The sequence below is a fragment of the Dendrobates tinctorius genome, unplaced genomic scaffold (genome assembly GCF_039654945.1).
Source record: "Dendrobates tinctorius isolate UK_male_01 unplaced genomic scaffold, ASM3965494v1 ptg000048l, whole genome shotgun sequence".
NCBI classification, from domain to species: domain Eukaryota; kingdom Metazoa; phylum Chordata; class Amphibia; order Anura; family Dendrobatidae; genus Dendrobates; species Dendrobates tinctorius.
Genome location: NW_027361716.1, coordinates 8,007,437 through 8,032,629, shown reverse-complemented (window position 1 = coordinate 8,032,629; position 25,193 = coordinate 8,007,437).

The following is a 25,193-nucleotide window of genomic DNA, read 5'->3' as shown; positions in this document are numbered from 1 at the left end:
TGTGAAGACGGCACTTCTGAACACCATCTGGCGTTGTTGGAGCCCAGGATCAAGCATGGAGCAGGCTGAGGCCTGATGGTTTTTGAGTGTGGAGGCAGCAGGAGAGTTTGTCATCCACACAGCAGGGGAACAGCTGATGTTACTGAATCCCACTAACACAGAAGCTAGTGTGTTTTTCCCTGTGAAGACGGCACTTCTGAACACCAACTGGCGTTGTTGGAGCCCAGGATCAAGCATGGAGCAGGCTGAGGCCTGATGGTTTGTGAATGTGGAGGCAGCAGGAGACTTTGTCGTCCACACAGCAGGGGAACAGCTGACGTTACTGAACCCCACTAACGCAGAAGCTAGTGTGCTTTTCTCTGTGAAGACGGCACTTCTGAACACCAACTGGCGTTGTTGGAGCCCAGGATCAAGCATGGAGCAGGCTGAGGCTTGATGGTTTGTGAATGTTGAGGCAGCAGGAGACTTTGTCATCCACACAGCAGGGAAACAGCTGACGTTACTGAATCCCACTAACACAGGAGCTAGTGTGTTTTTCTCTGCGGCACTTCTGAACACCAACTGGCGTTGTTGGAGCCCAGGATCAAGCATGGAGCAGGCTGAGGCCTGATGGTTTGTGAATGTGGAGGCAACAGGAGACTTTGTCGTCCACACAGCAGGGGAACAGCTGACGTTACTGAACCCCACTAACACAGGAGCTAGTGTTTTTCTCTGTGCGGACAGCACTTCCGAGCAACAACTGGCTGTGTTGAAGCCCAGTATCAATCATGCAGCTGGCGGAGGCCAACTTGCAGCAAGTTTTATATAGGTTGTAGACTACTACTGATTGTAACCTTGCTCCACTATGGCCTCTGGCTCCACTGTCTCTAGTATTTCCCCTGGCCTCCAACCCCGCCAGTTACTGCTCTGAAGTGGCGTCTGCACAATCCACACTTGTTCCTGAGTTACTGGGGCTCAGTCACGTCAGTTGATCCCCTGAAGTGTGTCCAGCAAGGTCTCCTGCTCTGTCCACATTCCCACTACTAGTAATGGGAATGTGGACAGAGCAGGAGACATTGCCGGACACACATCGGGGGATCAACTGACGTGACTGAGCCCCAGGAACACAGGAACAAGTGTGGATTGTGCAGACGCCACTTCAGAGCAGCAACTGGCTGGGTTTGGAGGCCAGGGGAAATACTAGAGACAGTGTAGCCAGAGGCCTAAGTGGAGCACGGCTAAAAATCAGTAGTAGTTCGATTGTGGAGGGAGCAGGAGACTTTGCCGCCCACACAGCAGGGGAACAGATGGTGTTACTGAACCCCACTAACACAGGAGCTAGTGTTTTTCTCTGTCCAGACGGCACTTCTGAGCGACAACTGGCTGTGTTGAAGCCCAGGGATTACAGTTCAGGTGGTAGAAACATAAACACAACAGGAGACCTGGATACTGTTGCCAACCAATTATTTATTCTGGTAGACGACTGGCAAATTCTGGTGAGATCCAGGCCTTGTTCATTTTCAGAAAAGTAAGCTGGTCAACGTTATCGGAGGATAGTCGCGTGCGACGATCTGTTAGTACACCACCTGCGGCACTAAAGACGTGTTCCGATAATACACTGGCAGCAGGGCAAGCCAGCACCTCCAATGCATACTGGCTAAGCTCTGGCCATCTATCCAGTTTTGAGACCCAAAACTTGAAAGGGGAAGAGCCATCTGGGAGTACACTGACAGGGCAAGACATGTAGTCTGTCACCATCTGACGGAAACGTTGCCTCCTGCTGACTAGAGCCGTCTGTGATGGTGTAGACAATTGTGGCGGACACACAAAACTTTGCCACATTTGGGCCATAGTGGTCTTGCCTTGTGCTGAGGCACTGCCTCTGCTCCCTCTTTGTGCCGAGCTTCCTCCACTGCCTCGACGCACAGATCTGCTTTGTAAAGCACTAGCAGCACTGCTGCCGGGTGGAATGGAAAACATGATGGACTGCACCTGTGTGTCTTGGTACTCCCGCAGTTTACGCTCCCGGTTCAATGGTGGTATGAGGCTTTGTAAGTTGTCCCGGTAGCGAGGATCTAGGAGGGTGTACACCCAATATTCAGTCGTGTTGAGAATGTGGGCGATGCGGCGGTCATTTCTCAGGCACTGTTGCATGAAATCAACCATGTGCTGCAGACTCCCAACTGCCAAAGAAACGCTGTCCCCTGCTTGAGTCGTCATCTCTGCCTGCTCTGCATCACCCCACCCTCACTGTACATACTGACTAGAGCATTGTGTACCTCCCTCCTCTGGAAAGATGTCTTCCTCCTCCATTGACTCCTCCTCATCCTCGTCACAAAGTGTCCCCTGCCTAGGCCTTTGTAAGGGACCACGTAGCGCAGACTGTCCAAAAGCAGATGGCATTTGTGACTCCTCATCCTCCACCTCTTCCAAAACCTCCTCCCTTAGTGCTTGCAGTGTTTTTTGAAGCAGGCAGATAAGGGGGACAGTCATGCTGACTAGTGCATCATCTGCACTCACCATCTGCGTGGAATCATCGAAGGCACGCAAAACGAGGCAAATGTCCTTCATAGAGGCCCACTCAGTGGTGCTGAAGTGTGACTGGCGCACAGTGCGACTTGTTTGCGCCTGATGCAGCTGGTACTCCATGATTGCTGCCTGCTGCTCACACAACCGCTCCAACATATGTAACGTTGAATTCCACCTGGTGGGTAGGTCACATATGATGCAATGTTCCGGAAGGCGTAATCGGCGCAGCAGAGCAGCAAGGCGCGATCTTGCCGTGCTGGAACTCCGCAAGTGAGCGTACTCTATGCGGACCTTGTGCAGCAGTGCATCAAGATCCGGATAGTCCCTCAGAAAGCTCTGCACGACCAAGTTCAGCACATGTGCCAGACATGGGATGTGAGTGAGGTTGCCTAGGCCAAGAGCTGCCACCAGATTTCGGCCATTGTCACACACTACCAAGCCCAGCTGGAGATTCGCTGGCACAATCCACACGTCGCTCTCCTGCTTGATGGCATTCCAGAGCTCCTGCGCTGTGTGGCTTCGATTCCCTAAAGAAATTAATTTCAGTACGGCCTGTTAACATTTGGCGACGGCTGTGCTCATATCGGTTGTAACAGGCTCCTGCAGCGCTGTTTCTGAGGAACTTGAGTAGGAGGAGGAGTCAGTGTGTAGAGACTGGATTTCTGCAATCCGTGGAGTTGGCAGAACACGTACAGTGCCACTCTCCAGATCTGTACCCGGCTCCACAACATTGACCCAATGGACAATGAGGGAAAGGTATCGTCCCTGTCCATGGTTACTGGTCCACGCATCGGTGGTCAGGTGGACCTTGCTACTGACGGCGTTTAGTAGCGCATGTTTTATTTTTCCCTCCACATGTTTTTGCAGGGCAGGGACGTTTTGCCTACTGAAATAAAAGCGGCTGGGCACGGTGTATTGTGGAACTGCCAATGCCATGAAGTTCCGGAAGGTGTCAGTCTCCACCAGCCTGAATGAGAGCATTTCAAGGGCCAGTAGTTTGGCAATGCCAGCATTCAGAGCCTGTGCTCGGGGATGGTTTGCTGAGTATGGCCGCCTTTTATCCCATGCCTGTGCTACCGATGGCTGTGATGGATGGGAACGTGCTGCTATGGGTGGAATCTGACAGGGTCTCCGGACAACAGTGGCAGAGGTTCTTCCTTGGTGATCCTGTGAGGAAGCCGAACCAGCTGTGTGTGAGCTGGAGGAAGAGGCCCCAACACGAGCTGAAGAGGTGGCAGGTGGTGCTGTACGTTGGCCTATGTCTTCAGTGTGTCTGTGTAACTCCACCTCGTGCTTGGTCCGCACATGTTTCCACATATTTGTGGTATTGAGGTTGCTGACATTTTTCCCTCTTTTAACTTTCTGATGACATAGCTTGCATTTGACAAAGCAAATGTCATCTGCAACGGTGTCAAAAAAGGACCACACACTGTAAGTCTTGGAAGCGCCCGTTTTGGCTTTTGAAAGAGGAATGCTCCTAACGGGTGCCGAAGTGGAGGCTACAGGCAACCAAGTCTGCCCCCTCCCTCTCCCTCCTGTTTTGGCCGTTCGGGGAATCTTTTCCTCAGAGCTGCTCCCACCACCTTCTTGTTCCTCATGCCATGATGGGTCAAGGACCTCATTATCTACACTCCCCTCTTCAAACACTTGCTTCTCCTGGGTTGTCTCGCCAGCACCATACGCAGCACCATACGCACCAAAAAGTGGCACCTGAGTCTCGTCACCATCTGATGCGTACTGAGGTGTGCTGACCATAGGAACTGGCCCACCCGCCTCTTCAGATTCAGAGGGACAAAGAAGTTACGCATCACTGCATACTCCCTCTTCTTCACATTCTTGAATGCTGCTTGGCTGGGTCCCCTCTTTCCAAGCCAACAGATTCAGAGAACAGAAGTAGAGACTGTGATGGCTCCTGTCCAGGGCTCTCTGACTGCCTGGGCACTTTGGCAGGTGGTGAAGAGACAGATGGTTGCTCTTCAGTGCTCTGGCCCTGAGAGGATGTGGAAGTCATTGAAGTCGATGTGTTGGCTGCCACCCATCCGACAACGGCTTCATTTTGTTCCTCCCGCAGCAGTGGGGTATGGCGAGGTCCTACAAAGCTCCGCATAAAGGACTGTTGCCTGGTAAAACTGGGGGATGCTGACTCACTGGTGCCAGCAGCAGGCACAGAATCCCCACGTCCTCTCCCTGCAGAATCCCCACGTCCTCTCCCTGCAGAATTCCCATGTCCTCTCCCTGCTGAAACTCCACGCCCACACCCATGTGCCTTACTCCCTGCCTTCTTCATCTTGGTAGACTGATAAAGATAGGCAGAAAAGTACAAAGGGAGGGCTTAGTGTGCTTATTCCTGAACAGCTGGTAACAGGTATAAGAAACACTAATTTTATGAAGTGTGTGTGTGGACTTCACTTTAATAGGAGCTAATGTGGCCTATACAACTGTGAAATGGAGTATTTGGTGAACTTTATTTTGTTTTGTTTTTTAAAACTAAAAGGATGTGACCAAAGATTTGAAAGCGATAGTATCACTAACTTTTTGGAGCTATTACAAAGCAGGAAGGTAACCTACAATGCAAAAGATGAGGCTCCAAAAAGTAGGGTAACACTAATCTGGCTGCAGATGAAGGGCACAAGCCAGAAAAAAGGCTCCTCTATCTACTCCTATATAGTGTTTGAAACCAACCAATGTACATGGATATGGATGAATGCACACTAATAGGAGAATAAAAAATGAGCTGCAATAAAAGAAAAATATGTGTGAGGCAGTGACGCACGCTGAGCGGCCTACAACCAGACGTAGCTGCAGGACACATTACTCAGCGTGAGCTGCACTCACACACAGTCAGAGACCTCTCAGACAGCCGTGAACAGTGCAGATAAGTGGGCACTAGCACTGAAAGGCTGCAGAGAGGGTCCGCTGACTACTCCTATAGTGTTTGCAACCACCGCATATAGATAAGGATGGATGCACACTAATAGGAGAATAAAAAATGAGCTGCAATAAAAGAAAAATATGTGTGAGGCAGTGATGCACGCTGAGCGGCCTACAACCAGACATAGCTGAAGGACACACTACTCAGCGTGAGCTGCACTCACACACAGTCAGAGACCTCTCAGACAGCCATGAACAGTGCAGCAAACTGGGCACTAGCACTGAAAGGCTGCAGAGAGGCTCCGCTGTCTACTCCTATTGTGTTTGCAACCAACGTATATGGATACGGATGGATGCACAGAGCACACTAATAGGAGAGTGAAAAATGAGCAGCAAAAAATTAAAAATATGCATGAGGCAGTGACACGCTGAGCGTCCTACAACCAGACGTGGCTGCAGGACACACTACTCAGCATGAGCTGCACTCACACAGACCTTGCAGACAGCTGTGAACACTGCTGCAAGGCAAAAGAAAGCTACACTTATTGAGAATGTAGCCTGGGTAAAGCACAATGTGATTTGTAAAATCGCTCTCTAACTGTCCCTCACAGTCTTGAACAGCAACCTGTCCCTAACTGAATTCACAGCAGAGTGAACCAGAAATGGCGGCTGCGGCGGCTTTTAAAGTGCATCATGACATCATTTCAGCAGCCAATCACAGCCATGCCATTTGTTAACATGCCTACATGCCTAACAGGATGTGCCCACACTTCTGAGGATTGTCATTGGCTGAATCAAATCAAACTGGCTCATAGCATTATGGGAACTTCTGATTCCGGTATTTGATATGCTAAAAGTATCGAAACTCAGTATCGGAATTCCGATATAGTGAATATCGGCCGATACCCGATACTTGCGGTGTCGGAATGCTCAACACTAGTGGTAACATTTCTTTGATATGACTTGCTTTTGTTTGTGAAAAAACAAAAATTTGTTAAAAATCTTAAAATATGTCACACAAAATAGTTAGCAAATAACATTTCCAACATGTCTACTTTACATCGGCACAATTTTGGAACAAAATTTTTTTTTGTTAGGAAGTTATAAGGGTTAAAAGTTGACCAGCGGTTTCTGATTTTTACTACACCATTTTATTTAGGTACAAAATCACATTTGAAGTTACTTTGAGGGGTCTATATAATAGAAAATACCCAAAAGTGATACCATTCTAAAAATTGAAACCCTGAAGATGCTCAAAACCACATTCAAGAAGTTTATTAACCCTTTTAGGTGCTTCACAGGAATTTTTGGAATGATTTAAAAAATTAACATTTAACTTTTTTTCACAAAAAAGATACTTCAGATCCAATTTGTTTTATTATACCAAGGGTAACAGAAGAAATTGGAGTGCAAAAGTTGTTGTGCAATTTGTCCTGAGTATGCTGATACCCCATATGTGGGGGTAAACCACTTTTTGTGCACATGGCAGAGATCAGAAGGGAAGAAGCACTGTTTGACATTGTCAATGCAGAATTGGTTGGAATTGAGATCAGACGCATGTCACGTTTGGAGAGCCCCTGATGTGCCTAAACAGTGAAAAAAATCCCAATTCTAACTCCAAACCTAACCCCAACACACCCCTAACCCTAATCTCAACCCTAACCATAACCCTAACCACAAAGCTAACTCTAATACCCTCTTAACACAAATCCTAACACTAACCCTAATCTAAACCTTAACCCTAACCCCAACCCTAATCATAACATCAGCCCCAACCCTAACCCCATCCCTAACTCCAACCCTAACCCCCAACCCTAACCCTAATTGGAAAATTTAAATAAAAACTTTTTTATTTTATTATTTTTCCCTAACTAAGGGGGTGATAAAAGGGGGTTTGATTTACTATTTTTAGTGGGCTTTTATAGTGGGTTTTTATGTTTGGCAGCTTTCACACACTAAAATACGCTTTTTATTGCAAAAAATAGTTTTTGCATCACCACATTTTGAGAGCTATAATTTTTCCATATTTTAGCGTACAGAGTCATGTGAGGTCTTGTTTTTTGCGGGCTAAGTTGATGTTTTCATTGGTCCCCTTTTTGGGCATATGACCTTTTTTGATCGCTTTTTATTCTGATTTTTGGGAGGCAGAATGAACAAAAACCAGCAATTCAAGATTTTCTTTTGGGAGGTATTTATACCATTCCGCATGTGGTAAAATTGATAAAGCAGATTTATTCTTCGGGTCTATGTAATGACAGCGATACCTCATTAATATCTTTTTTATGTTTTGGCGCTTTTATACAATAAAAATTATTTCATAGAAAAAAATATTTTTGCATCACTTTATTCTGAGAGCTATAACTTTTTTATATTTCCATTGATGGAGCTATATGGCAGCTTGTTTTTTGTGGGGCAAGATGATGTTTTCAGCGATACCACATTTATTTTTATCTGTCTTATTGATTGTGTGTTATTCCACTTTATGTTCGGTGCTATGATGCTAAAGCATTTTTTGCCTTTTTTTTAATGGTGTCCACTAAAGGAGTTAACTAGTGGGACAGTTTTATAGGGTGGGTCTTTGAACAAATTTTTAAACAACATGTATGTAAGTACCTGGATAAGAATGAAGTGATTAACCAGAGTCAGCAGGGGTTTTTAAGTAATAAGCCATGTCAGACTAACTTAATTTCCTTCTGTGACAGAATCACTGACTGGGTGGATCAGAGAAATGCTGTAGATATAGTATATCTTGACCTCAGCAAAGCATTTGACAAAGTATCTCACACCATCCTTATTGAAAAAAATGGCTAATTATGGAATGGTCAAGGCAACTGTTAGGTGGATTCATAACTGGCTTAATGATCGGACCCAAAGAGTGGTCGTAAATGGCTGCACATCCAGTTGGAGGGATGTCTCAAGTGGGGTACCACAGGGTTCTGTCCTGGGCCCTGTATTTTTCAACAGCTTTATCAATGATTTAGATGAAGGAATTGAGGGTACACTGATTAAATATGCAGATGACACAAAGCTAGGAGGGATAGCTAATACTAGAAAAGAGAGAGAGGATTCAAAAAGATAAAAACAAACTGGAGCAATGGGCAGCATCTAACAGAATGGTTTTTAACAGAGAAAAATGCAAAGTACTACATCTGGGCAATAAGAACCTAATGCTGCCCTTCACCTCGCCAAACAGACCTACTTCACTACCCTGATATCCTCACTAGCCAACAACCCCAAGAAGCTTTTTGACACTTTTCACTCCCTCCTCAGGTCAAAAGCACAATCCCCTATCACAGACATTTGTGCTGACAACCTGGCCTCCCACTTTACAGAGAAAATAGATAATATCTGTCAGGAAATCTGCTCCCAACCACCAAGTGCTGTGACTCCCATCCCTTCCTGCATGTCCCCTGGCTCTCTTTCCACATTTGATCCCATCACAGAAGAAGAAGTCTCCAGACTCCTCTCTTCCTCTTGTCCGACCACATGCACTACCGACCCCATTCCCTTACATCTCCTCCAGTCTCTCTCTCCAGTCGTCACAATTCACCTAACTGCAATCTTTAATCTCTCCCTCTCCTCTGGCATTTTCCCATCCTCCTTCAAACACGCCATTGTTACTCCATTACTAAAGAAACCTGCTCTCGACCCTTCCTGCTCAAACAACTACAGACCAGTCTCCAATCTCCCCTTCATCTCAACTTTTGGAGCACCTAGTTTACTCCCGCCTTACCCATTACCTCTCCACTTACTCCCTCCTAGACACTTCACAGTCCGGCTTCCACCCCCTATATTCGACTGAAACTGCACTCATCAAAGTGATCAATGACCTTCTGACAGCAAAACGTAATGGTGACCACTCTCGGCTCATTCTTCTTGACCTATCTGCTGCTTTTGACACTGTTGACCACCATATTCTACTCTCTAGGCTCCAGTCACTAGGCATTAAGGACACTGCTCTCTCCTGGCTCTCCTCCTATCTTTCTGACCGCTCATTCAGTGTTTTGTTCTCTGGCTCCATGTCATCTCCTCTTCCTTTCACTGTCGGGGTACCTCAGGGCTCAGTCCTTGGCCCCCTTCTCTTCTCTCTCTACATGGCCCCAATTGGACAGACCATCAGCACATTTGTCATTCAGTACCATCTTTATGCTGATGACACACAACTATATACATCATTCCCCGACCTTTCCCCCGCTGTACTAAAGAACGCCAGTGACTGTCTGTCCTCCGTCTCCAACATCATGTCCGCTCTCTATCTGAAACTCAACCTCTCCAAAACTGAACTTCTTCTGCTCCCGCTGTCTACTAACCTCCGTAAATCTGACATTTCCGTCTCCATGGGTGGCACCACAATAACACCCCGGCAGCAGGCGCACTGTCTGGGTGTTATGTTTGACACCAATCTCTCCTTCACATCCCATATACAATCTCTTGCCCGCTCTTGCCATTTACACCTAAAGAACATGTCTAGAATCGACCGTTTCTCACCATGGAAACAGCAAAAACCCTCACTATAGCATTGATCCACTCCCCCTGGATTACTCCAACGCTCTATTAATTGGCCTCCCCGTTACTCGACTATCCCCTCTCCAGTCCATACTTAATGCAGCGACCAGGATCGTCCATCTGGCTAATCGGTACTCGGACACGTCCGCTCTTCGCCAGTCCTTACATTGGCTGCCCATTCATTATAGGATCCAATTCAAAGTACTTGCTCTCACCCACAAAGCTCTCCAGAGTGCAGCACCCCCCTACATCTCCTCCCTCATTTCTGTCTATCGGCCTAACCGACCGCTGCACTCTGCAAACGACTTTCGACTAATCTCTGCACTAATCTGTACCTCCCACTCCCGACTCCAAGACTTCTCCCGCGCTGCGCCAATCCTCTGGAATGCTCTACCCCAAGAATTTAGGACTATCCACAATTTGCATAGTTTCAGGCGCTCTCTCAAAACACATTTGTTTATAGCGGCCTATCATGTTCACTAATCACAGTCATTCTATGTGTAAGTGTGCATGTGTAGCCCATTCACTATCTCCATCCATCCCTCACTCCCTCAAGATGGCTGGACCATCTTTGTAAATACATCATTGTAAATAAACACCTGTACTTTGTATCTCCCCCACCTCATTGTAGATTGTAAGCTCTCATGAGCAGGGTCATCTTATTTTGCTTTAATTATTGTATTGTTAACGTTGTTACTTATGACTTATGTTTGGAACTGTTACACTGTAAAGCGCTGCGAAATATGTTGGTGCTATATAAATAAAGATTATTATTATCAATAAAAATGAAAAATGCATATACAGAATGGGAGGAATAGGGCTAAGCAACAGCACATGTGAAAAAGAATTGGGTGTTGTGAGTTCATTTTCCCCCTTCACCATTGAGGTCTGATGAACTCCCTCTTCTGGTGAAGGAAGGTAGTGAGGCTGATTACCAAGCACCTGAGCAGGATGATGATGACTGTGTGACTGGAATTGCTGACTGGATATAAGGCAGCCGATGCCCTTCTGCCTTGCTGGTGATTTCTCAGAGGGATTCTAGGAGACCAGTCTGATTCCTGCTCCTCAAAAGCTAAGTTTTCTGCTCTGCTTTTTGCATTTGTGTTTTGGTTCTGTTTTGCCTTGTTTTTCTGGATTTCTGCCATTCCCTGCTGGGGTGAGCTGAATTCCTTTTTGTTCTGTCTTCAGAAAATACCTGAGTACTGATATAGTCTTTTTGAAGCCTAGCGTCTTCAGGGCTTTTTTCCCTATCAGTCTGTTGGCTCTTGTTTTGATAGGGTTTTGGCGGATCGCAGACAGCAGCTTTTCTATCATGTCCTATTTAGTTAGCTTGGGCCCCATCATTTGCTCTGCCTATCTTTCTATCTGTGCGAGTGTTTTTTCATCTTGCTTCACCGTCATTATATGTTGGGGGATGCCTATTGCTTTGGGGTCTGCTCTGGGGCAGTTTAGATTTCCCTTTCTGTCTTTAGGCTATTTAGTTCACCAGCTGTGATCGAGGGGTCTAGGTCACTGTAGGAACCCCCCACGGCTACTGCTAGTTGTTGTCGATAGGTTCAGGGGTCTGCAATCCGATAGCTGCCAACTTCTCTGGTTTTCTGGACTTAGCTAGTATTTCTGGTTTTGCCTCCTACGGTGACTCATTCATAACAGAATCACCAGCCATACCGCAGATCCTAGGGTACTCAATAGCAGGAAAGAATTGTAAAAAAAGTGTGTATATTTTTTCCTCTATATCTCTGAGGCCGTAGGGGGAATTTTTTTTTTTCTCAATGGAGATAAAGCAATTGTCTGATCGTGTGGAGCATCTCGCTGCGGAAGTGCGGGGAATTTCCACCTACCTTGCTCATTCACATGCTGCTGAACCAAAGATCCCTACTCCTGATGTGTTTTTTGGGGATCGGTCTAAATTTTTGAATTTCAAAAATAATTGTAAATTATTTTTTGCCTTAAAGCCTAACTCGTCAGGGAGCTCCGCGCAGCTGGTTAAAATTGTCATCTCTTTGCTGCATGGCGATCCCCAGGATTGGGCGTTTTCTTTGAAACCTGATGATCCTATTCTGACTAATGTGAACGCATTTTTTCAAGCCTTGGGGTTGGGGTTGTTGTATGACGAACCTAATGCTATTGATCAGGCTGAAAAGACCCTGTTGGCATTGAGCCAGGGTCGAGATTCTGCAGAATTGTACTGTCAAAAATTCCGAAAGTGGGCGGTCCTTACTACCTGGAATGATAATGCCTTGGCTGCACTCTTTCGGAAGGGTTTGTCAGAAGCCGTAAAAGATACTATGGTGGGATTTCCTGTTCCCTCTGGTCTTGACGATTCTATGTCATTAGCCATTGAGGTTGATCGGCGTTTACGTGAACGCAGGACTGCACGAGAGGTGTTGCCACCTGTTGAACAAGTGTCTGAACCTATGCAATGTGATAGAGTTTTGTCCAGGGAGCAACGTCAGGAGTTCAGAAGGCGTAATAAGCTGTGTTTTTTTGTGGAGATGCCTCGCATATTATTTCTGTCTGTCCTAAACGAGAGAAACGTTTTGCACACATGTTTTCTGTGGGTGGTGTTCAACCTAAGTTTCTTCTGGCAATTACTCTGATCTGCTCCCTGTCCACATTTTCCGCCAAGGCTTTTGTGGATTCGGGAGCAGCCCTGAACCTAATGGACTTGGATTTTGCTAAACGTTGTGGATTTCCGATGACACCTCTGCGGACGCCTATCCCTTTGAGGGGGATTGATACTACTCCTTTGGCAAAAAATAAACCTCAGTTTTGGACCCAGGTGGTAATGCGGGTTGCCCCAGACCATCAAGAAAATTGCAGATTTTTGGTGTTGCATAATTTGCATGATACCGTTGTTCTGGGGTTTCCCTGGTTGCAAATTCATAATCCAGTTTTGGATTGGAAATCTGTGTCTGTGGTGAGTTGGGGTTGTTGGTGTGCCCTTAGTGAGGCTCCGTTGTTTTCCACCTCTCCTCAGTCGCATGATGTTCCTGACTATTTGTGGACTTTTATGATGTATTTAGTGAGAATGAGTCTGTGTCTTTGCCTCCTCATAGGAGTTATGACTGTGCAATTGAACTGAGCCCGGGGTGTAAATTTCCTAAGGGTCGGCTCTTCAATTTATCTGTACCCGAGCACGAGGCTATGCGATCCTAATAATAATATAATAATCTTTATTTATATAGCGCCAACATATTCCGCAGCGCTTTACAGTTGAACAGTTTCAAACACAACAGTCATAAGTAACAACGTTAACAATACAATAATTAAAGCGAAATAAGACGACCCTGCTCGTGGAGCTTACAATCTACAATGAGGTGGGGGGGATACAAAGCACAGGTTTGTATTTACAATGATGTATTTACAATGACGGTCCAGCCATCTTCAGGGGGTGGGGGTTAGATGGAGATAGTGAATGGGCTACACACACACAAACATGACTTTGATTACTGAATGTGATAGGCCGCTCTGAACAAATGTGTTTTGAGCGAGCGCCTAAAACTATGCAAATTGTGGATGGTCCTAATATTTTGGGGTAGAGCATTCCAGAGGATTGGCGCAGCACGGGAGAAGTCTTGGAGTCGGGAGTGGGAGGTACGGATTAGGGCAGAGGTTAGTCGAAAGTCATTTGCAGAGCGCAGCGGTCGGTTAGGCCGATAGACAGAAATGAGGGAGGAGATGTAAGGGGGTGCCGCACTGTGGAGAGCTTTGTGGGTGAGAACAAGTACTTTGAATTGTACCCTGTAATGAATTGGCAGCCAGTGTAACGACTGGCGAAGAGCGGACGCGTCTGAGAAACGATTAGCCAGATGGACAACCCTGGCTGCTGCATTAAGGATAGACTGGAGAGGGGAGAGTCGAGTGAGAGGGAGGCCAATTAATAGAGCATTACAGTAGTCTAGGCGGGAGTGGATCAGGGCGACAGTGAGAGTTTTTGTTGTTTCCATGGTGAGAAAAGGGCGGATTCTAGAGATGTTCTTTAGGTGTAAGCGGCATGAGCGGGCAAGAGATTGTATATGGGAGGTGAAGGAGAGATCCGAGTCGAACATAACACCCAGACAGCGCACCTGCTGTCGGGGTGTTATTATGGTGCCACCCACAGAGAGGGAAATGTCAGATTTAGGGAGGTTAGTAGATGGTGGGAGCAGAAGAAGTTCAGTTTTGGAGAGGTTGAGTTTCAGATAGAGAGCAGACATGATGTTGGAGACTGCAGACAGACAGTCAGTGGCGTTCTGTAGTACAGCGGAGGTAAGGTCAGGGGATGATGTGTACAGTTGTGTGTCATCAGCATAAAGATGGTACTGAAAGCCAAATCTGCTTATGGTCTGTCCAATTGGGGCTGTATAGAGAGAGAAGAGAAGGGGGCCAAGGACTGAGCCCTGAGGTACCCCAACAGTGAGAGGAAGAGGAGATGAAGTGGAGCCAGAAAACAGAACACTGAAGGAGCAGTCGGAAAGATAGGAGGAGAACCAGGAAAGAGCAGTGTCCTTAATGCCTAGTGACTGGAGCCTAGAGAGTAGGAGAGGATGGTCAACAGTGTCGAAAGCTGCAGAAAGGTCGAGAAGAATGAGCAGAGAATGGTCACCATTACGTTTTGCTGTCAGAAGGTCATTGGTCACTTTGATGAGTGCAGTTTCTGTCGAATGTAGGGGGCGGAAACCGGACTGTGAAGGGTCTAGGAGGGAGTGAGTGGAGAGGTAACGGGTAAGGCGTGAGTATATCAGGCGCTCCAAGAGTTTAGAGATGAAGGGGAGATTGGAGACTGGTCTGTAGTTGTTTGTGCAGGATGGGTCAAGGGTGGGTTTCTTTAGTAATGGAGTAATGATAGAGTGTTTGAAGGAGGAGGGGAAAATGCCAGAGGAGAGGGAGAGATTAAAGATTGTAGTTAGGTGAGTTGTGACGACTGGGGAGAGAGACTGGAGGAGATGTGAGGGAATGGGGTCGGTTGTGCATGTAGTTGGACGAGAAGAGGAGAGGAGCCTGGAGACTTCTTCTTCTGTGATGGGAGCAAATGTGGAGAGTGAGCCAGGGGAAATGCAGGGAGGGATGGGAGTCACTGAACTTGGTGATTGGGAGCGGATTTCCTGACGGATATTGTCTATTTTCTCTATAAAGTGGGAGGCCAGGTCATCAGCGCAAATGTCTGTGATAGGGGCTTGTGCTTTTGGCCTGAGGAGGGAGTGAAAGGTGTCAAAAAGTTTCTTGGGGTTGTTGGATAGTCAGGAGATCAGGGTGGTGAAGTAGGTCTGTTTGGCGAGGTGAAGGGCAGAGTTATATGTCCTTAACATAAATTTGAAGTGTATGAAGTCTTCTGGTGTGTGTGTTTTCCTCCATAAGCGTTCAGCACACCTAGAGCATCGCTGGAGAAATCGGGTTTGCGATGTGAGCCAGGGCTGTTTCACTCTGTGTTTGGAGGTTCTGAGGGTGAGGGGAGCTACTTGGTCAAGGGTGCTTCTAAGAGTGTCATTGAAGTGATGTACAGCCAGATCAGGACAGGACAAAGAAGAGATTGGGGACAATGATGAGTGTAGGGAGTCTGAAAGTGTATGAGGGTTAATGGCTTGTAGATTTCTGACTGAATGGTAGGTAGGAGGGTGCTGGGGTGAGCGAGGATTTGTGAGTGTAAAGGAGAGAATGTTGTGGTCAGAGAGGGGAAGCGGTGAGTTATCTAGGTAGGAGATTGAGCAGAGCCGGGCGAAAACCAGGTCCAGGGTGTTACCGTCTTTGTGTGTTTCAGAGGTTGAGAGCTGAGAGAAGCCTAGAGAAGTGGTTAGTGATAGAAGCTGGGATGCAGATGTGGAAGTGGGGCTGTTAATGGGGATGTTGAAGTCTCCCAGGATAAGGGTTGGTAGTTCTGAGGACATGAAGTGCGGCAGCCAGGCAGAGAAATGGTCCAGGAAGTGGGTGGGTGAGCCTGGGGGCCGGTATATGACCGCTACTCTGAGGGAGAGGGGACGAAAGAGCCTGATGGTGTGGACTTCAAAAGAAGGGAATGAGAGTGATGGAACTGAGGGGATGACCTGGAAAGTGCATTGTGGGGACAGGAGTATGCCGACTCCACCACCAGGTCTATTTGTCGGTCTCGGGGAATGGGAGAATTGTAAGCCACCATGGGAAATGGCAGCAGGAGAGACAGTGTCAGAATCCTGAATCCAGGTTTCCGTGAGGGCCAACAAATTCAGAGAGTTTTTCAGAAAGTAATTGTGTAGGAAAGGAAGCTTGTTGCATACAGACCGTGGATTCCAAAGGGCACAATTGAAAGAAGGAGATGAAGGAGTGCAAGTGATATTAGTAAGATTATTAAGGTTTCGATGTGAGGTAGGGTAGGGGTTGAGGTTGGGGGATGGTGGACCGGGGTTGGGGGAGATGTCCCCTGAAATCAGTAGGAGCAGGAAGATAAAGAGCAAGTAGTTTTTGGAATTGTATGAAGATTTTATGTGCAGTGTGTTTGGGCAAGATGGGCTGAGGCTTTTTAAGAAGGTGAGAAGTGCATGGGAGCTGTACATGGGAGAAGCAAAGAGAGAGGAGCTGATGTATATGAGTCGTGATGGAGGGGGGATTGGTCGGTGAAAGTGGATTGCAAGAGAACATAGGAGGATAGGAATAAAGCACATGGTTAAAAGAAACAGCAGAGTGAGGGTTACCTGACTCCTGTCCTGACTAACTGCCATGTAATAACTGCTGTATCCCGACGCTTATCTTCGTGACGCTTATCTTCGTGACGCTTATCTTCGTGACGCTTATCTTCGTGACGCTTATCTTCGTGACGCTTATCTTCGTGACGCTTATCTTCGTGACGCTTATCTTCTGTGATGCGTGCACCCCCACATGCGTGCACCCCTATGGATGGTTCTAAATTTATAGTCCAGACTGCAGGGTCTGAAGAGATGGATTGTGGGAACTGGTTGAGGATAATTTGGCAGCTGGGGTCAGCACACCAGGGTTTTGTTTTTTTTGTTTTTTTTTTTTGGGATGATCAAAGACATTCAGCCTGGCAACATCTATTTTAACACCTCCACCAGATAAGATCTACACTGATCCCAGTCATGGAAATGCAACAGTGAGTTTTAAGTACAATGCACCAAATGATTTATAACAAAGAATTAGCAGACACATTAAACTATGTTTCTAGATGGTAAAGCAGCAGATGACACAGCAGACAGCAAGCAGAGGGAATTTTTACCATTAGAATCTATTGCAGCAGATGAGACAGCAATCAGAGGTGGGAAGTTGTACCATTTGAATATGTTGCAGAAGACAGCAAGCAGAGGGAATTTTTACCATTAGAGTCTATTGCAGCAGATGAGACAGCAATCAGAGGTGGGAAGTTGTACCATTTGAATATGTTGCAGAAGACAGCAAGCAGAGGGAATTTTTACCATTAGAGTCTATTGCAGCAGATGAGACAGCAATCAGAGGTGGGAAGTTGTACCATTTGAATATGTTGCAGAAGACAGCAAGCAGAGGGAATTTTTACCATTAGAGTCTATTGCAGCAGATGAGACAGCAATCAGAGGTGGGAAGTTGTACCATTTGAATATGTTGCAGAAGACAGCAAGCAGAGGGAATTTTTACCATTAGAGTCTATTGCAGCAGATGAGACAGCAATCAGAGGTGGGAAGTTGTACCATTTGAATATGTTGCAGAAGACAGCAAGCAGAGGGAATTTTTACCATTAGAGTCTATTGCAGCAGATGAGACAGCAATCAGAGGTGGGAAGTTGAACCATTTGAATATGTTGCAGAAGACAGCAAGCAGAGGGAATTTTTACCTGTATGAAGAGAGAAGATGGATTTTAGTTCTGTGCCATGTAATAACTGCTGTATCCCGACGCTTATCTTCGTGACGCTTTGCTTCTGTGATGCGTGCACCCCCACATGCCAGGAGGCGTTGGAGAAGGGTCATATTAGACCATCCTCTTCATCATTAGGCGCCGGTTTTTTTTCGTGGCCAAAAAGGATGGTTCATTAAGGCCTTGTATTGATTATCGTGCCCTCAACAAAATTACTATTAAATATCAAAATATTCAGGATTGAGAGTCCTCAGTAGTTGATACCTTTTAATGGCTAACTGAAAAGATGGTAACACATTGCAAGCTTTCGAGACTACTCAGGTCTCTTCATCAGGCTAGACTAATACAAAATCTGAAGTCACATATTTATGCACAATACAGCCTAGAAAAAATGCAATAGATAAGACAAGTGACGTGAAGCAGAACTATCAATATGGGAGAGGGAGAAACATAAATATAAACATTGGACCAGTTCATAGATAAGGAGTCTGGATGTTTTATGGTCCTCTGATTGGGGTCTAGTTCTTCAGATTTTGTATTAGTCTAGCCTGATGAAGAGACCTGAGTAGTCTCGAAAGCTTGCAATGTGTTACCATCTTTTCAGTTAGCCATTAAAAGGTATCAACTACTGAGGACTCTCAATCCTGAATATTTTTCTATCTACTGGCTAACACGGTACAAAGATATACATCTTTCCTGTATTAAATATCAGTATCCGTTACCCCTGATTTCGGATCTATTCTCCAGAGTTAAAGGTGCTTGCTGGTTTACCAAGCTTGACCTCAGGGGGGCGTATAATCTTATCCGCATTAAGCATGAGGATGAATGGAAGATGGCGTTTAATACTCCTGAGGGACATATTGAGTACCTGGTGATGCCTTTTGGGCTCACTAATGCCCCTTCTGTCTTCCAGTGCTTCATGAACGACATTTTCCGGGACTTTGTGGATACATTTTTGATTATCTATCTGGATGATATTTTGATCTTCTCCAAGGATTGGGATTCTCATGTGGAACATGTTCGGACTGTGTTCCGGATCTTGAGGGAGAATTCCCTGTATGTCAAAGGATCAAAATGCCTTTTTGGTGTACAGAGGATTTCATTTTTGGGATTTATTTTGTCTCCATCAACTATTGAAATGGACCCGGCCAAGGTACAGGCCATTTATGATTGGGTTCAGCCCACTTCTTTGAAGGCCTTCCAGAAGTTTTTGGGTTTTGCTAATTTTTATCGGAAATTTATAGCAAAATTTTCTAGTATTGCCAAGCCATTGACTGATCTGACTAAGAAGGGTGCTGATGTGTTGAATTGGTCTCCGGAGGCTGTTTATTCCTTTCAGGAGCTGAAGCGAAGATTCACTTCTGCCCCTGTTTTGCGGCAACCTGATGTCTCACTCCCGTTCCAGGTAGAGGTGGACGCTTCTGAGATTGGTGCAGGAGCTGTTTTGTCCCAAAAGGATCCTGTAACATCTAAAATGAATCCCTGAGTTTTCTTTTCCCGAAAGTTCTCTCCATCTGTACGTAACTATGATGTGGGGAATCGGGAACTGTTAGCCATGAAATGGGCATTTGAGGAGTGGAGACATTGGTTGGAGGGAGCTAAACATCAAGTCGTGGTCCTCACTGACCACAAGAATTTGATTTACCTGGAGTCGGCCAAACACTTGAACCCTAGACAAGCTAGGTGGGCCTTGTTTTTTACACGTTTTGATTTTGTGGTCTCTTTTCTTCCTGGCACTAAGAATGTCAAGGCTGACACTCTCTCTAGGAGCTTCTTTGCTGATTCTCCTGTGGTGACCAAGCCTGCTACCATCTTAGGCGAAGGGGTAGTTCTTTCTGCCATCTCGCCCGATTTGAGACGTGCTCTGGAAGAGTTCCAGGAGGACAAACCTGAGCGTTGTTCCAGTGGAAAGTTGTATGTTCCTGACCAGTGGAAGAAGAGAGTGATGTCTGAAGTTCATTGCTCTGCATTGGCTGGTCATCCACGTATTTTTGGTACTAGAAATCTGGTGAGTCGGTCTTTTTGGTGGCCCGCCTTGTCTCGTGATGTCAGGAATTTTGTGCAGTCCTGTGGGACTTGCTCCCAGTCTAAACCTTGTTCTCACTCTAGTGGGTTGTTGATGCCTTTGAAGGTCCCCAGGAGGCCATGGACCCATATTTCAATGGATTTCATCTCTGATATGCCTGTCTCTCAGAGAATGACTGTTATTTGGGTGATTTGTGATAGGTTCTCTAAGATGATTCATCTTGTACCACTCCCTAAGTTGCCATCTTCCTCTGAGTTGGTTCCCCTGTTTTTGCAACAGGTGTTTCGCTTGCACGGGATTCCTGAGAACATTGTATCTGACAGAGGAGTTCAGTTTGTGTCTAGATTTTGGAGGACTTTCTGTTCCAAGCTGGGAATTCAGTTGTCCTTCTCTTCTGCTTTTCACCCTCAGACCAATGGGCAGACGGAGAGAACAAACCAGACCTTGGAGTCGTATTTGAGATGTTTTATTTCCGCTGATCAGGATGATTCGGTTTCATTTTTGCCCTTGGCCGAATTTGCTTTAAATAATAGAACTAGTTCTGCCACTTTGATGTCACCTTTTTTTTGTAACTTTGGGTTTCATCCTCGATTTTCTTCAGGGCAGGTGGAGCCTTCTGCCTGCCCAGGTGTTGACACTGTGGTGGAGAGAATGCACCAGATCTGGGACCAAGTGGTGGATAAGTTATCTCTCTCCCAGGAAAAGGCCCAGCGGTTTTCCAACCGACATTGGACCATTGGTCCCCAGTTTAAGGTTGGTGATATGGTTTGGTTATCATCAAAAAATATCGCTATGAAGGTGGCTTCTCCTAAGTTTAAGCCTAGATTTATTGGACCTTACAAGATTTTGGAGATTACTAATCCGGTCTCTTTTCGTTTGGCTCTTCCTGTCACATTTAAAATCCATAATGTGTTTCATAAGTCCTTGTTGAAGAGGTTTGTTGAACCAGTTGTTCCTGGGGTGGCACCTCTGGACCCTGTATTGTTTGAAGGTAACATGGAATATGAGGTAGAGAAGATACTGGATTCCCGTCTGGCTAGACGGAGACTCCAGTATTTGGTTAAGTGGAAGGGTTATGGTCAGGAGGATAATTCCTGGGTCTCTGACTCTGATATTCATGCCAAATGATTGGTGCGTGCCTTTCATCGGGCTCACCCTGATCACCCTGGTGGCGTGGATGAGGGTTCGGTGACCCCTCCTCAAGGGGGAGGTACTGTTGTGAGTTCATTTTCCCCTTCACCATTGAGGTCTGATGAACTCCCTCTTCTGGTGAAGGAAGGTAGTGAGGCTGATTACCAAGCACCTGAGCAGGATGATGATGACTGGGTAACTGGAATTGCTGACTGGATATAAGGCAGCCAACGCCCTTCTGCCTTGCTGGTGATTTCTCAGAGGGATTCTAGGAGACCAGTCTGATTCCTGCTCCTCAAAAGCTAAGTTTTTTGCTCTGCTTTTTGCATTTGTGTTTTGGTTTTGTTTTGCCTTGTTTTTCTGGATTTCTGCCATTCCCTGCTGGGGTGAGCTGAATTCCTTTTTGCTCTTTCTTCAGAAAATACCTGAGTACTGATATAGTCTTTTTGAAGCCTAGCGTCTTCAGGGCTTTTTTCCCTATCAGTCTGTTGGCTCTTGTTTTGATAGGGTTTTGGCGGATTGCAGACAGCAGCTTTTCTATCCTGTCCGATTTAGTTAGCTTGGGCCCCATCATTTGCTCTGCCTATCTTTCTATCTGTGTGAGTGTTTTTTCATCTTGCTTCACCGTCATTATATGTTGGGGGCTGCCTATTGCTTTGGGGTCTGCTCTGGGGCAGTTTATATTTCCCTTTCTGTCTTTAGGCTGTTTAGTTCTCCAGCTGTGATCGAGGGGTCTAGGGCACCGTAGGAACCCCCCACGGCTACTGCTAGTTGTTGTCGATAGGTTCAGGGGTCTGCAATCCGATAGCTGCCAACTTCTCTGGTTTTCTGGACTTAGCTAGTATTTCTGTTTTTGTCTCCTACGAAAAAGGCAAATGCAATTCTGGGATGTATTAACAGAAGCATACAGTCTAGATCACATGAAGTGATTATTGCCCTGTAGGGATTTCGACTCGCTCAGGTGCAGCGGGAGACAATTATGATGCAGGTTGTCCCAAAGTCCATGAGGTTTATTTGCTTCATAAACTATAACTCAGCATGTCACCAACATAGCCTCTAGCTTAGGCCAAAAGATCATAAACGTCCGTGGCTTCAGACTCGGACCGAGAGTCTCAGCACATGCTGGGAGGTGTAGTCCTTCCCATATACAACGAATACATAGTCCAGGGCAATGTTCCAAGCAGCGCTCTATCGGCAGCCGCAGACCTAGGAAGGCTTCTCCTTCCTTAACACACAGGCCACTCTCTGTAGTGTCCCACCTGGACAGGGAAGTCTATCCACCTCTGACAGACTCCCTCTCACTCTTGCACTCTCTCACATGTGCCAAACACCTCAATTACATAGCCCTGTAACCACACCCACAGGTGATCACATGGCTATGACATCACTAAAGGTTCTATTGCACATAGACACACACAGGCTTCCCTGACACAGTGTAACAGAAATATCAGCAGTACCTCTGCTGATCAATACACCCTGGAGCCTGCATCCCAAGGCCACCCACCTTGAGACCCATAATGGTCATTTAGGCCCCTGCTCCTGTTACCACACTGAATGTGCCTGTACACCCGTCCTGGGACACCCACACAGCGCCCCCCAGCGGACATAGTGGTCATTACACCACATGCCCTCTAATCCTATTTGATCAGACCTCATCTGGAATACTGTGTCCAGTTTTGGGCACCACATTTTAAAAAAGACATCAACAAACTGGAGCAAGTTCAGAAAAGTGCAACCAGAATGGTGACCGGTCTGCAAACCCTGTCTTATGAGGAACGGTTACAGGATTTGGGAATGTTTAGCTTGCAAAAGAGAAGACTGAGAGGAGACTTAATAGCTGTCTACAAATATCTCAAGGGCTGTTACATTGAAGAAGGATCATCTTTATTCTCATTTGCACAAGGAAAGACTAGAAGCAATGGGATGAAACTGAATGGGAGGAGACAGATTAGATTTTAGAAAAATTTTTGGACAGTTAGGGTGATCAATGACTGGAACAGGCTGCCACAGGAGGTGGTGAGCGCTCCTTCCGTGGAAGCCTTCAAACAGAGGCTGGACAGACATCTATCTGGGATGATTTAGTGAATCCTGTTTGAGCAGGGGGTTGGATCAGTTGATCTAGGAGGTCCCTTACAACTCTACCATTCTATGATTCAATGATAAATCATGTTATCATTGCCACAGGGCTGAGAGAGATGAGCCACAACTTATAATACAAAGTGAACTGAATGATTTTGTTTAGAGATTTGGATCTGCTCCAGACTAATGCTGAGCTCTCAGGTTCTAGGTTCCAGGCTACAGCAGTGGAATCTCCAGCTAGCGATGTTAGGATTTCATTTGTTTAGAAGCCGTCCTGCTGCATAATGGCAATGCACTACCTTCAATTCCAGTTGGTTATGCAGTCCACATGAAAGAAACCTATGACAACATTAAAAAGCTGTTGAGGTGTTTAACTATGACCAACATTTATGGCCCCTCTATGGTGACTTAAAGGTGGTTGCCCTTTTACTTGGTCTCCACGGTACTGCTACTTTCTGTGTGAATTGTACAGTCATGCAAGAGAATATCACTACAATGAAAGAGATTGGTCTATCTGACATTCACTTCAGTCAGGGAGTAAAAATGGCTTGCATCCAGCATTGGTTGGCCCACTTAAGAATTTGTTACCACCATTGCATATCAAGTGATTGGTTGGTGATACACACACATTCAATTTTATATATATATATACATTAAACTTGGTAAGAAGAAAGGCCAGCCGACACCGCCAGTATCCCTGCCAGGTATTGCTATCAACCTCGTGCTGTGCTGCAGGCTATTACCAAGATCCTGGTGCTTGTCCAGAAAATACAATATGTATAAGTCCACAATCAGAAGATAAAAGGACCATAGCACTCACCAATCTAAATAGAAAGTCCACTTTTATTGGCACACAATTAAAACTTCATGGCCAGGAGGCTGAGGGAGAGAGTGAGCACGCACTGACAACGGCTGTTTCGCACCTAATAGCGCTTCCACGGGTCAGAACTGCTACCCCTAAATCCCACATCATCCCATCAGCCATAGCCACCGGACAACTACCACTAATATCCCACATCATCGCGTCACAGCCGCCAGACTACTACCTCTAATATCCCATATCATCCCATCAGCTAGAGCCACCGGACTACTACCCCCTAATATCCCACATCATCCTATCAGCCAGAGCCACCGACCTACTCCCCCTAATATGCCACATCATCCCGTCAGCCAGAGCCATCGGACTACTCCCCCTAATATGCCACATCATCCCGTCAGCCAGAGCCATCGGACTACTCCCCCTAATATCCCACATCATCCCATCAGCTTGGGGTCAGAATCAGAGTGCTGACTGGAATGGTCCTAACTTCCATACTGGGGATCCCTTTAAGAGAGGCCTGGCATCAGAACCAGAGCGCTGAGTGGATTTGCCCTAACTTCCATACCAATGATCTCTTTAAGAGGCCCTGGGGTCAGAACCACAGCGCTGGATGGAACAGTCCTAACTTCCATACTGGGGATGCCTTTAAGAGAGGCCTGGTGTCAGAACCAGAGTGCTTAGTGGAATTGCCCTAACTTCAATACCAATGATCCCTTTAAGAGGCTCTGGGGTCAGAACCACAGCGATGAGTGGAACAGTCCTAAATTTCATACCGGGGATCCCTTTAAGAGAGGCCTGGGGTCAAAACCAAAGCCCTGGATGGATATGCTTTGACTTCCATACCAATGGTCCCTTTTAAGAGAGGCCTGGGGTCAGTATCAGAGCGCTGAGGGATTTGCCCAAACTTCCATACTGGAGATCCCTTTAAGAGGGAAAATGTGCCTATGGGATGGAAGATGTATGATGGGGATATGGGCACAGGAGGGGGTGATTCATTTCTGTCATGTGCTCTCTGCTCTTGTTCCCGGGGATGCTAGATTTCTCTCACCAAGTCAGTGTCTGCTGAGGTGTTGTCAAGTGAGAAAACTGTTGCTCATAGCAACCAGTCACAGCTCAGCTTCTTTTAAACAGTTCTGGTGAAATGAAAGATGCTTAGTGATTGGTTGCAAAGAAAACTGCTGCTCATAGCCACCAATCACAGCTCAGCTTCTTTTAAACAGCTCTGGTGAAATAAAAGATGCTTCGTGATTGGCTGGTGATACACACACACATTCAATTTTATATATATATATACTAGCTAAAGAGCTCGGCGCTGCCTGGGCATAGTAACTAACTGTGGTAAGTTATAGCAAATTATAATTATCCTCCATCCCATAGTCCTGTGCCCATATACCCATTATACATATCCACGATCCCATAGGCCCGTGCCCATATACCCATCATACATATCCTCCATC